Source organism: Hemibagrus wyckioides, linkage group LG06, assembly GCF_019097595.1.
Source record: "Hemibagrus wyckioides isolate EC202008001 linkage group LG06, SWU_Hwy_1.0, whole genome shotgun sequence".
Lineage (NCBI taxonomy): Eukaryota > Metazoa > Chordata > Actinopteri > Siluriformes > Bagridae > Hemibagrus > Hemibagrus wyckioides.
In genome coordinates this window covers 4,595,606-4,610,026 of record NC_080715.1, presented here as the reverse complement: position 1 = coordinate 4,610,026, position 14,421 = coordinate 4,595,606, and positions in this window count along the sequence as shown.

The following is a 14,421-nucleotide window of genomic DNA, read 5'->3' as shown; positions in this document are numbered from 1 at the left end:
TTATTTTTTATCGTAAACCTCTAAACAGAACAGAGCTTCAGAGTCAGTTTGACATCGTAGCATAAGCACCTGAATTTCTTATCATGGCATCATGACTGGATTAATACAGGACAGAAGTAGAAGTGGGTGGAAAAAAACAAACAAAAAAACTAAAATAAATACTCACTCTGACCTCGCTAGCACCCGGGTGCCCACCAATAAAAATAAACTTGCATCGTCCAGCTAATCTGGTGTATACGAGTTAATCTAAGAGCAGCTGACTCGGTTAAAATAGTGTTAAGGATGCAAGAAGATCTGGAGATTATCCAGGATCAGAGCATCTAATCACTCTTTAAGTGTGAAATGGATTTGCTGTTGCTCAGACATCTTAATACAAACAAGCTAACGCTTCATCGCTATGGCTATTCCATTAGCTCGAGATGTCACACTATAAATATTTAAACGTCTACAGATTTCTGTGGCTCATGTAGACAGATGGATTTAAAGGGACGTTGGTTAAAGTATTCGGTTAGACGGCAAAGGAGTCTGGTGGTCAGAATCGTCCAGTATCCGGCGCATGACTGAAGGAGATTTCACTGATATACCCTCACTGAGCACTTTATTAGGAACTCTATGCTAGCACTGGGATAAGACTGTCTTTGCTCTTAAAATTCTTCATGGCATGGATTCCACAAGATGTTGGAAACATTCTCTGGTCCATGCTGACTGCATCGTTCCTGCAGATGTTTCAGGTGCACTTTCGTGTTCTCATTTCTACATTGCTGAATTGCACAGACTACTGAGTACTGTTCATGATCATCTGCATCGCTTCATGACCACAACTGACCATCTATTTAAGGCTACTTCCAGGATGATTGTGGCTTTTGCCTTTGCACCATCACATGAACATGAATTTGGTGATCTTCAGTGTTCTTCACAGTAGATCTGAATCCAGTAGAATCCAGTAGATACTCCAGTCTCTCTGGGGGATCAGTCCGGGATGTAATCGGGTGAAGCACCAGGAGAATTGTGCAAGGATCTCAATTGGCAGACTTACATTTTTATTTAATTTTTTATACAACTGAGCAATTGAGGGTTAAGGGCCTTGCTCAGGGGCCCAGCAGTGGCAGCTAGGTGGACCTGGGATCTGTGTACTCCTAACTGAGATAACACAAAATATAACCTCATGGAGGCAGATACAAAAAAGAGTTCTCCTCTTACCTGCTGCTTCTTCTAGATTCTAGATCTAGATTCTAGATTCAGATCTACTTGAGAAGAACACTGAAGATCACTGATATGTTCTTGTGATGGTACACCCTGTCTCACAGCAAAAGCCACAATCATGCCTGAAGTAGCGTTAAGAAGATGGTCAGTTGTGGTCATGAAGCAATAAAGAGATCTAAAGAGTACTGCAGTAGTCTGTGGAATTCAAGCCATGATTGATTGGTGTTAACAGCCCAAGGTTTCCAGAGAAAACATTCCACATATCATCACACCACCTCCTCCAGCTGGACTGTTGACACAAGGCAGGTAGGGTCCATGGTGTTGGAGCCAAATTTTGACCCGACCATCAGCAGAAATCCGGATTCATCAGACGAGGCTAGGTTTCTCCAGTTCTCTGGAGCAGTTATGTGAATTACTGTAGTTTTTGTTAGCTCAAACCAGTCTGGTGATCTTCTCAAAAACACCTTTCTCATCAACAAAAACAACTCATCTGCAGGTGTGAATTAGTCTGCTATAGTGTGCCTTTTTGATCGGAATTACGCTTTTCCTGATCCAGAAGCTGAAAGTGGCCAAAATTCCCATTGACTTCCAAGGAAAATTTCCCAACTTTCAAGCTACTTCCACCAAACAGAAACATTTAGACTGATCAAGTTGCATTTTTGTCCTAACTGATAAGACTTGCCGTTTTCCTTTAAGTATTGGCACCCTGTCTATCCATTCAACTCTAAAAGTATTACAGCTACTTGCTTTATCACGCCAACATCAACGTTTGTTGCAAAGAACTTTATCTTGTTATTATTATTCATTTTAAAACCTTTAGCTCATTTTATTTGCACCATTTTGTGTAGAATTGGGTGTAAAAAATCCCAGGAGATCAGCAGTGTCTGAAATACTTAATCCAGCCTTGCACAAATAATCATGCCACAGACATGAAATCAGTCTTTTCTCCATTCCGATGGTGATGTGAACATTACCCGTGGTGTGGATCTGCATGATGTTATGAATTGCCCAGTTGCCAGATGATCGGATGATTAGATAATTGCATGGAAAAGTTGTACACATGTTCATAATAAAGTGTTTTTTGAGTGTACCTTGGACTTCTTTTCTCCTAATAAGCGGATTATCTCTGGTTCTTTAGAATTTCTTTCTGCTGTAAAAGATTAGCGTGTACTTCACTTAGGTGTTTACTTTCATGGTCTATGGCCACATTTCCACCACAGGAACCATTTCAGAAACTCTAGAACTTATTAGTTAGTTTATATGAATAATGTCAGTGGAAACTAGACAAAACAGTCAGAAACGTTAACATTTGAGGTGCTGGTAAATTGCTAATACAAAAATAATAAACATAAACTTAGCATCAACTTAATAAGTAAATAAAGGTTTATGGGTTTCGAACTTTTATGGATCAGAGATTCATTCAAATTCACAGAATATCATGAACATTAAAAATAAAACTGTGATCAGTTTCTTCAGTTTCCTAATGATACACTTGCTTTGCTTTTACTTTTAAATCCTTAAATGTCCACACACTAATCAGCACACACACACACAAGTTACACATTATTGCCAAAAGTTTTGGGACGTCTGCCTTTACATGCACATGAATGTAATATGGAGTTGTCCCGCCCTTTGCAGCTATAACAGCTTCAACTCTTCTGGGAAGGCTTTCCACAAGGTTTAGGAGTGTTTATGGGAATTTTTGACCATTCCTCTAGAAGCACATTTGTGAGGTCAGGCACTGATGTTGGACAAGGCCTGGCTTACAGTCTCCACTCTGTTCTATGGGTTTGAGGTCAGGACTCTGAGCAGGCCAGTCAAGTTCCTCCACACCAAACTCACTCATCCATGTCTTTATGGACCTTGGTTTGTCATGTTGGAACAGGAAGGGGTCATCCCCAAACTGTTCCCACAAAGAGCATGAAATTGTCCAAAATGTCTTGGTATGAAGCTGAAGCATTAAGAGTTCCTTTCACTGGAACTAAGGGGCCGAGTCCAACCCCTGAAAAACAACACCTGAACTCAACGATTTGGAGGGGTGTCCCAATACTTTTGGCAGTATAGCATATCACTTTAAACTATTAAAAACAAATAACCTCCAAAAAAGCAGATGAGCCAATCAACATATGAATCTGAAATGATGTTTATTAGCAATGCTACCAAAAAAAATAACAGCACTTTTTCTCAAAACATACCACTAGGAACTTGACGGAACCATTTTAATTACTCGAGGTTCTGTTTCGGTGGTGGAAATGCACCTGAGGCCATGTCCACATTAATACAGGATTTTTTCTTCCTCCACAACATCTATCCACACTAAAACATTTCTATCCATTTAAGGAGTGGACAAATTTCAGTGGAGAACTGATTTAACATCTGGGATATTAGCTAAGTTCAGCAAGAAGTTAATTCCTGTTGACAAAATTTGGTATGGAGCCATGTTTATAGTTAAAAGAAAACAAATTCTTTGGTTGTGAGGTGGACTGAGAACACATGATATGACACAATCACTGATTTTATTGCCGTTGAGGCACCACGTAGACGCTCGTCTAAAATCCGATGTGGTTTAGGATGACGCAAAACTTACAGAACAGCTACAGAATTATGCTAGTTTGACAAAACATAAATAAAACACTCTAATGGGAAGAAAAATATCCTGAACCTCAAAAGAAAACTGGTTTATGCAAGTCGGTTTTCTGCAGAAGCTTATATCTGGATCACTGATCTATCATTAGAGGCTCATCATTAATCGCTCCTGTTATCACACCATCTGTTCATGAATTTGGGCAAGATCTTATTGGGATCTCATACAGTTTAAAAAAAAAAACTGGCCTTAGTGTGGAAATCCCACAAACTTCCCTCCGGAGGGACGAGGGACGTTTGTTGATCCAAACGAACGCAGGGATCATGGGATCTAGTTTATTTATAGCAGCTCTGGGATCAATGCCATTTTGGACTCTGGACCTTGCGCTTGGCTTTTGCTCTGTGGATATTCAGGCTGTGGATATGATATCTGAGTGATTAAGTAAAAAAAAAAAAATCAAACCTGCGAGGCATACAGATGCTTTGATAGCACTGCTTTTGTAGGTTTGTGCTTTTACAGACAGAAAAGCCTCAGTGCTGCTTCAGTGCTGCTTCCCACACAAACATTATACACTTACAAAAGGAATCCAAACACCAAGTTTCTCCTGCATTCTCATCATGCAGCACGTTCGCAAAAAAAATCCCTGGTTTCCGTCAGGCCGAGCTGCGCTCCTGGACCTCGGTAAAGCACTCGTCACGGCACGTCGCACTCGATGTACGGGATGTCACTGTAACGGCTGTCCACCTCGGCCCACTGCTGCACCGCCCGAGCCACGATCTCCTCCGACAGTCTCTGCGCGTAGTCCAGAAGGACAGGGTTGACCCGAGACGTGTCCTGATCCGGACCTGTTTCCGAATACACCAGGACAGCTTTCTCCCCTCGCTTGGTCCCGGGCTGGCCGTCCACCTTCTCCACCGTGCTGGAGTTCTGTGTGGGCTTGTTGCACTTGGATTTGACGCATCCCATGATCCAGGAAATGGAGCATTGGTTTAAAAGAGAGGAGAGAAGAATATCAAGGGGAGGATGCTGGTGAAGTTTTGCTCGTGACCAGATGATGAAGCACGGCTCACTCATGGACGACTTCTGCTCTGCCTGCCAGGGGAAGATGAAGAGCATCAGTGATTTATGTTGCTGATCTTTACCTGACCAGATAAATACACCTTCTGACAGCGGCTCTAGATGAAGCTGGTTATTTATTACAGTGTCTTGATGGTTCTGGCCTTTTCGTGTCCAGTGTTTGTTCGAGCACAGAGAGTCCTGACTACATGGATGTACAGTGGAACCTTGGCATATGAATGCCCTCCCTTACAGATTTTTGCCTTAAGAATTAAAATTTTGCAAGAAATTTGCGTCAGCACACGAACGAAGGGTGGCTAAGTTGCACGTACGTCCGGGAGCAGTTTAAAGTATGTTAGCGTCAGTGGTTGAATTACGCACCACTTCCTGCAGACACAGTGAACTGTTTAATGTGTCATTTTTTTCTATAGTAACAGGTCATTCACAGAGATTTGAATGGCACAGCCTCTACATAAATAAAAATTTTAAATGTGTTAACGTTCACATTGTTACATCATCTGAAAAAGTTATTTCTTATAAAAATCGAGCGAGTAAAAAAGAGACACTGTTGCAAGAACAACTATTTATAACAGATTTAGAAATAAAATGTCAATAAAAAATTGTAATGGTCGGCATTGCCGTGGTATAAAAGCAATAAAATACTCATCTTCAAGGTAGTAAGTTACTCACTCCGTCACTGCACCGAACCTTAATCCTCGTAGCTGTTAACTCACTGTACTGATCACTGGACAGTATCTCTGACATCACAGGAGAGAATCCGAGAGTTGTTGTACGGATCAAATAAACCGCCATCTCGTTTACATCGTCGGTTGCCATGGAGACCAGCGTGGATAAAACGCAGCACTCTTTTCATTCGAAGAGTATTGCATTAGCATTTTCAGAATAATGAGTTTGTTGTAAAAAGTTGTTTCATTTACATTAATAACTCTTTCTCTCTCTCTCTCTCTCTGTCTCTCACTCTTTCTGTCTCTCTCTCAAACAAAAAGGTGTCTAGAACTATTGTCCATCCATCCATTTTCTGTACGCTTAACCCTACACAATGTAGCTAGGAACCTGGGGTCTATCCCCCGGGTACTCAGGGCACCCTGGATGGGGTGAATAATATCACAGGGCAGAATCACACACCAGATTACAGACGATTTAGAGACGCCAATCAACTATGGATCTCTTCGGACTGAGGAGGAAACCTGCATACCCTGAGGAAACCCCTGAAGCATGGGGAAAGCATGAAATTCAAACCCCTAAGCACAGAGATACAAGGATATGTAAATACATGCAAGGATATATAAATATGCTAACCACCTAGCCACCATGACCCACTATTATTGTTGTTGTTAATCTTATTATTGCGGGTCAGGAAAACATCACCCAAATTACACACACCAGCACAAGGCCATGTTTTGTTCCTGTACCACGTGATGAAACACACACACACACACACACACACACACACACTAACGCAAGAACGTCAGAATTCCAAACATCGCGTACGCGCGCGCGCGCGGGCAGGGACTTTGGCCCCGTCACGCGCAGCACACCTGGACACAGGTGTAGGTAACAGGTAGAACGAGGTGTTATCAACACCCTTATTAATCATTAGTCTAAGGTGGGAGCGCACGTGCATGCGTGTGTCACGTGTTTGAGAGAGGGCGCAATGAGGTCGAAATAGATAAAGATTTATTCATGCGTTCATTCATAATAATAACCTAAAATCTGGAGGGGGGGAAATGTCTCTCAGGCGCACGTGAACGTGACGTCTGGTGATGTGCAAATGAAGCGCTTACCTCTTGAGATGCTCGTGCTGATCAATCAGACTGGAAAAAGAAACTAGATGGCAGAAATTCCAGAAATCCCCAGTTTCCTCTCCACATGGACAGAATAATGAAGGGAAAAGTAGCAGCTCTGATCTCACCGACTTCCCAGCGCCTGATTAGACTCTCCAAACTTCATCCCTGTAAAACCCAGTCGCCTTAATAATAAAGCAGAAACACACCAAAAATAATTGACACTAAAATGTCGCACTTCCTCGAGCCGGTGTCTGACTGATAAGATTCATAAATATTCTCTTAAACCTATCGGGCATTTCCGGCATTTGTTCGCTTGTAAGCGCTTTTCTCTCTCCGGCTGCTCGGTAATCTTTATCCTCAACCAACATTAGCGAGGCGCAGTGTAAAAGTAGGTTATTGCAGATTTCATGGTCATTTCATGGTTAAAGTTATGACCTTTTATTTTTTGTTTATGTCGCCATCTGCCGGCCAGATCGAGTACTTAACCCTTAAAGTGGCCCTGAAATCAAAACCTAATGTTTCAGAGCTGTCCCTTATTGTTTATAACATGATGACCTCCTGCCTAATATTGTATTGGTCCTACTTTTTGCTGCCAGAACAACCCTGACCCGTCATGCGCTGTATATTCTGAACCCAGGGTTGAACCCAGAATCAGAACCAGAATTGAAAAATCTCTGACAGAGATGTAATAAAAAATCCCAAATTTCCCAAATAGGAAAATTTAGGAAATTTCACTCTCTCTGGTAGAACAATGCCACTGCAAGCCTCTCGCAGAAGAACATATGAGTTTAATATGAAACGTGAGACAAAAAAATTTGCCGAAAATAACACAGCATGACACGATGAGCGAGTAAATATTCTGCTGAAGCACAAATCTATATAGAAGTGATTCAAATACAGTGTACATTAAGTGAATAGCGTATTTAGGCATTTGGTCCACTCTGTAAAGAAGACATTTTACGCCATATCATCTTTTTTATGAGCAGAATATTTCTTATTTTAAGACTTAAAACGAAAAGCTTTCTCTCAGAATAAGTCTGGTGCTCTTAAAATGTTTATATATATTCTTATATCAAGACATTTTTACCAAGTGTATTTAAAACAAACAAAAAAAAACAAGATAAAATGTTAGATTTGACTATTAGTTTTCAAGACAATAGTTTTCTACTTAAACTCTCCAAAAGCAGCAGTGAGAGCTCAAGTTTTTAAAGCTCTGGGATGTTGATCAGAGGATCAGGCTTCATATTAATAACCCTCAAGTATTTTTTACAAACAGCATAAGGGCAGAACCACAGTCTGATTAAACATCAACATTTCTCTCACAAAATTACACTGTAATTACATTTAGCACTGGCTGCAACCCCATCATCCCATTTAAACACACCATTATCTGTCCATTAAACTGGTCTTGTTGTTCCCGTGTAGAGAATGTAGGATGTAGGAAATGAGTTCATGAATAGATGAAGGATAAGAAAGTGTTTCAACCATTTCTGGTGTGTTTACAGGATGTTTCAGCAGACTGGGAGTCCTGAGCTGAGCACAAAATAGATGTTATGAGTACAGCAGCAGCTTGTGTGAGAAGGTGACAACATACAGCCATAACATTAAGACCACTGAGAGGTGAAGTGAGTAACACTGATGATCTCCTCATCATGGCACCTGTTAGTGGGTGGGATATATTAGGCACCAAGTGAACATTTTACAACATTCTATCCTCAGAAACTAATTCTATCCTCAGAAATTTACTGTCCAGTGTCACCAAAATGAGGATGAGGTTCCCTTCTGAGCCTGGTTCCTCTCAAGGTTTCTTCCTCATATCATCTCAGGGAGTTTTTCCTTGCCACCGTCGCCACAGGCTTGCTCATTAGGGATAAGATAAAATAAAATAAAATAAGGATAAAATAGTTGAATAATTTAATTTAATAATTAATTTTTATTTCTAGCTATTTAGTTATTTTTATTTATTTATTTTTTATTTTATTTTTTTTCCCCTTCTCCTTTCTCTGTTTATCTTCTTTTATAAAGCTGCTTTGAGACAATGTCCATTGTAAAACGCGCTATACAAATAAAATTGAATTGAATTGAACATTTTGTCCTCAAAGTTGATGTGTTAGAAGCAGAAAAAATGGACAACGTAAGGATTTGAGCGAGTCTGATGAAGGACCAAATTGTGATGGCTAGACCACTGGATCAGAGCACCTCCAAAACTGCAGCTCTTGTGGAGTGTTCCCGGTCTGCAGTGGTCAGTATCTATCAAAAGTGGTCCAAGGAAGGAACAGTGGTGAACCGGAGACAGGGTCATGGGCGGTCAAGGCTCATTGATGCATGTGGGGAGCGAAGACTGGCCCGTGTGATCCGATCCAACAGACGAGCTACTGTTGCTCAAATTGCTAAAGAAGTTAATGCTGGTTCTGATAGAAAGGGGTCAGAATACACAGTGCAGGACGGGTCAGGGCTGTTTTGGCAGCAAAAAGAGGGACCAACACAGTATTAGGCAGGTGGTCATAATGTTATGATCAGTATATATTTAATCATCTCTTTATTTATGCACCAGAAAGCATCAGATATTTATATTTAGTGAACAGTGTATGCTTTTAATCACTTCTAAATAGATTTGTGCTTCAGCAGAATATTTACTCGCTCACCGTGTCATGTGTTGTTATTTTTGGCAAATCTTTTTGGACTTAATTTGACGTTTCATATTAAACTCATATGTTCTTCTGCGAGAGGCTTGCAGTGGCATTGTTCTACCAGAGAGAGCGAAATTTCCTAAATTTTCCTATTCCATATTAAAGCTAATGCATGTTAGGATTTGGGATTTTTTATGACATCTCTGGCAGAAAAGTGTTACTAGCAAGCTAGAACATTTCACAGTGTGGTTCTATTAATCGCTCAGACGAGAGTCCACACACATTTAGGGGTATTTTTCATTTGGATTGAATACACAAGTCCACATTCTGGTTCTGATTATGGGTTCAGATCAGGATCTCTGGACTTAAAAACAACATTTACAATTTATCCAGTGTACCAAATAACCCAAATGGCCTTAAGTAAAAATAAAATTAATTGAAATTAATTGAAATAAAAATTTAATTTAATTACATCAGTTATTACATAAGAACATCAGTAACCCCAGAACAACCACATCTTAAAAAAAAATCTAAACTTAGAAATGTTCTTAGATTACGATGTGAACAATGTGAGCTATTTTGCTAGCTATTAGCCAGCTGACTAGCTAGGTGAGATAAAGTTATTGGTATTTGGGATGATGGCAGTACAAAAAGTGCTTGTATATGACACAAATTTTATAAATTCACAGATTAGCAGTCCAGTTGTTATGCTAATTTCTTGGGCCAACAATATATTATTGTACATATGTAATCTTTTGATAGATGTAGAGTGGAAATATTTGCATGAGGAACTTTCTCATAAGGAACAAATGACCGGAATTCTGTAAATGAACAGTAGATGGCAGTCTGTCTTTAATTATTAAAAAAAAAAAGGTGGAGTAAAAAATAAGTGCATAACATTAAAGTACATAACATTTCTCAGGATTTAAAATAAGAAAAAATTATTTGCATATTAATTATTAATTGCTTTGCTCTCTACCTGCCTGATATCTTACTCTTTGAGCACAGAAATATTTAACTTTTAGATTTGACTCTAATTTCATGTTGAATCGACGGTGTGTGCTAGAATAACACTAAAATATATCCTTTATTTATTTATTTTTTTGCTAAGCCCTTAAAAATATATTTAAATATTTTCATAATGTAGCAAAAGTTTATTTTACTACTGTATCAGTAGTAAAATGACATACAAGTGTTATAAATGTCCAGTAAGTCAGGTTAGGGTTAGGGTTGCCTCTCTTACACGTTCCTTTTCATTCTCTCTTTCCATCCCTCTGTCTCTCTGTCTCTCTCCTGATTTCGCATCTCTACCTCTCTCAATATTTTTCCCATTTCCCTCCCTCTGTTTCTTTCCAGATTGTTGTAATATATATTATCCATGCCAGAAATGAACAAGTGGCATGACAACAAGAGCTGAAAGAAGAAGTGATACCCAGAGAGTGATGTTTATCATCTTGGGGTATTGAGTTAAAAACTAATGTCAAAGTGACCCTGTCACCCTCATAATCCCTTCTCATGTTCTGTAAAGTGAGGGAGGGTATGGGTTAATGTGTGTGTGTGTGTGTGTGTTGGGGGGGGGGAGTATGGATTAATGTGTGTATGGGGGAATGGGTTAATGTGTGTGTAGTTGGTTATGGGTTAATGTGTGGGGGGGTATGTGTTAATGTGTGTGTATGGGGGTATGGGTTAATGTGTCTGAGGGGTATGGGTCAATGTGTGTGTAGGGGGTATGGGTTAATGTGTGTGTAGTGGGTTATGGGTTAATGTGTGTGGGGGGGGTATGTGTTAATGTTTGTGTACGGGGTATGGGTTAATGTGTGTAGGGGGGTATGGGTTATTGTGTGTGTATGGGGGTATGGGTTAATGTGTGTGTATGGGGGTATGGGTTAATGTGTGTAGGGGGGTATGGGTTATTGTGTGTGTATGGGGGTATGGGTTAATGTGTGTGGGGGGGTATGGGTTAATGTGTGTGTAGGGGGTGTGGGTTAATGTGTGTGTAGGGAGTATGGGTTAATGTGTGTAGGGTATGGGTTAATGTGTGTGTAGGGGGTATGGGTTAATGTGTGTGGGGGGGTATGGGTTAATGTGTGTGTAGGGGGTGTGGGTTAATGTGTGTGTATGGGGCTATGGGATAATGTGTGTGGGGGGGTATGGGTTAATGTGTGTGTAGGGGGTATGGGTTAATGTGTGTGGGGGGTATGGGTTAATGTGTGTGTAGGGGGTGTGGGTTAATGTGTGTGTAGGGAGTATGGGTTAATGTGTGTAGGGGTATGGGTTAATGTGTGTGTAGGGGGTGTGGGTTAATGTGTGTGTAGGGAGTATGGGTTAATGTGTGTGGGGGGGTATGGGTTACTGTGTGTGGGGGGGTATGGGTTAATGTGTGTGTATGGGGGTATGGGTTAATGTGTGTGTAGGGGGTATGGGTTAATGTGTGTGGGGGGGGGTATGGGTTAATGTGTGTGGGGGGGTATGGGTTACTGTGTGTGTGGGGGGGTATGGGTTAATGTGTGTGTATGGGGGTATGGGTTAATGTGTGTGGGGGGTATGTGCTAATGTGTGTGTATGGGGGTATGGGTTAATGTGTGTGTATGGGGGTATGGGTTGGTGTGTGTGGTGGGGGGTATGGGTTAATGTGTGTGTATGGGGGTATGGGTTAATGTGTGTGTATGGGGGTATGTGTTAATGTGTGTGTATGAGGGTATGGGTTAATGTGTGTGTATGGGGGTATGGGTTAATGTGTGTGGGGGGTATGTGTTAATGTGTGTGTATGGGGGTATGGGTTAATGTATGTGGGGGGTATGTGTTAATGTGTGTGTATGGGGGTATGGGTTAATGTGTGTGTATGGGGGTATGGGTTAATGTGTGTGTATGGGGGTATGGGTTAATGTGTGTGGGTGGTATGTGTTAATGTGTGTGTATGGGGGTATGGGTTAATGTGTGTGTATGGGGGTATGGGTTAATGTGTGTGGGTGGTATGTGTTAATGTGTGTGTATGGGGGTATGGGGGTATGGGTTAATGTGTGTGTATGGGGGGTATGGGTTAATGTGTGTGTCTGAGGGGTATGGGTTCATGTGTGTGTATGGGGGTATGGGTTAATGTGTGTGGGGGTATGTGTTAATGTGTGTGTATGGGGGTATGGGTTAATGTGTGTATAGGGGGGTATGGGTTAATGTGTAATGTGTGTATAGGGGGTATGGGTTAATGTGTAATGTGTGTATAGGGGGGTATGGGTTAATGTGTAATGTGTGTGTAGGGGGTATGGGTTAATGTGTAATGTGTGTGTAGGGGGGTATGGGTTAATGTGTAATGTGTGTATAGGGGGGTATGGGTTAATGTGTAATGTGTGTGTAGGGGGTATGGGTTAATGTGTAATGTGTGTATAGGGGGGTATGGGTTAATGTGTAATGTGTGTATAGGGGGGTATGGGTTAATGTGTAATGTGTGTGTAGGGAGTTATGGGTTAATGTGTAATGTGTGTGTAGGGGGTATGGGTTAATGTGTAATGTGTGTATAGGGGGGTATGGGTTAATGTGTAATGTGTGTATAGGGGGGTATGGGTTAATGTGTAATGTGTGTATAGGGGGGTATGGGTTAATGTGTAATGTGTGTGTAGGGGGTATGGGTTAATGTGTAATGTGTGTATGGGGGGTATGGGTTAATGTGTGTATAGGGGGGTATGGGTTAATGTGTGTATAGGGGGGTATGGGTTAATGTGTAATGTGTGTGTAGGGGGGTATGGGTTAATGTGTGTGTAGGGGGGTATGGGTTAATGTGTAATGTGTGTATAGGGGGGTATGGGTTAATGTGTGTATAGGAGGGTATGGGTTAATGTGTAATGTGTGTATGGGAGGTATGGGTTAATGTGTAATGTGTGTATAGGGGGGTATGGGTTAATGTGTAATGTGTGTATAGGGGGTATGGGTTAATGTGTAATGTGTGTGTAGGGGGTATGGGTTAATGTGTAATGTGTGTGTAGGGGGTATGGGTTAATGTGTAATGTGTGTGTAGGGGGTATGGGTTAATGTGTAATGTGTGTGTAGGGGGGTATGGGTTAATGTGTGTATAGGAGGGTATGGGTTAATGTGTAATGTGTGTATGGGGGGTATGGGTTAATGTGTAATGTGTGTGTAGGGGGTATGGGTTAATGTGTAATGTGTGTGTAGGGGGGTATGGGTTAATGTGTGTATAGGGGGGTATGGGTTAATGTGTAATGTGTGTGTAGGGGGTATGGGTTAATGTGTGTGTAGGAGGGTATGGGTTAATGTGTAATGTGTGTGTAGGAGGGTATGGGTTAATGTGTAATGTGTGTATAGGGGGGTATGGGTTAATGTGTAATGTGTGTGTCGGGGGGTATGGGTTAATGTGTGTGTAGGGGGGTATGGGTTAATGTGTAATGTGTGTGTAGGGGGGTTGGGGTTAATGTGTAATGTGTGTGTAGGGGGTATGGGTTAATGTGTAAAGTCAGTGTACGGCGTATGGGTTAATGTGGAATGAGTGTGTAGGGGGTATGGGTTAATGTGTAATGTGTGTGTAGGGGGGTATGGGTTAATGTGTAATGTGTGTGTAGGGGGGTATGGGTTATGTGTATGTGTGTGTAGGGGGTATGGGTTAATGTGTTATGGTGTGTATGGGGGGTATGGGTTAATGTGTGTGTAGGGGGTATGGGTTAATGTGTAATGTGTGTGTAGGGGGTATGGGTTAATGTGTAATGTGTGTATAGGGGGGTATGGGATAATGTGTAATGTGTGTATAGGGGGGTATGGGTTAATGTGTTATGTGTGTATGGGGGGTATGGGTTAATGTGTGTGTAGGGGGTTATGGGTTAATGTGTAATGTGTGTGTAGGAGGGTATGGGTTAATGTGTAATGTGTGTGTAGGGGGTATGGGTTAATGTGTGTGTGGAGGGGGGTTGATGTGTGTGTGTGTGGGGGGGGGGTTAAGGCAAAACCACAAGATCAGGATATAATGTGTGTTTGGATTAAACATGGTGTCTGATAAAAAGTTGAAAAACTCTGAAATTCTGGAGTGGAGTAGTGGGACTATCTCTTTAAGGTTTCAGCGCTGGAAAGGAAAAAAACCCTGAAGTCCACCTCTGATTTATTGTTGCTCCGAGTAGCCAATCATAGATTTCGACGCCAG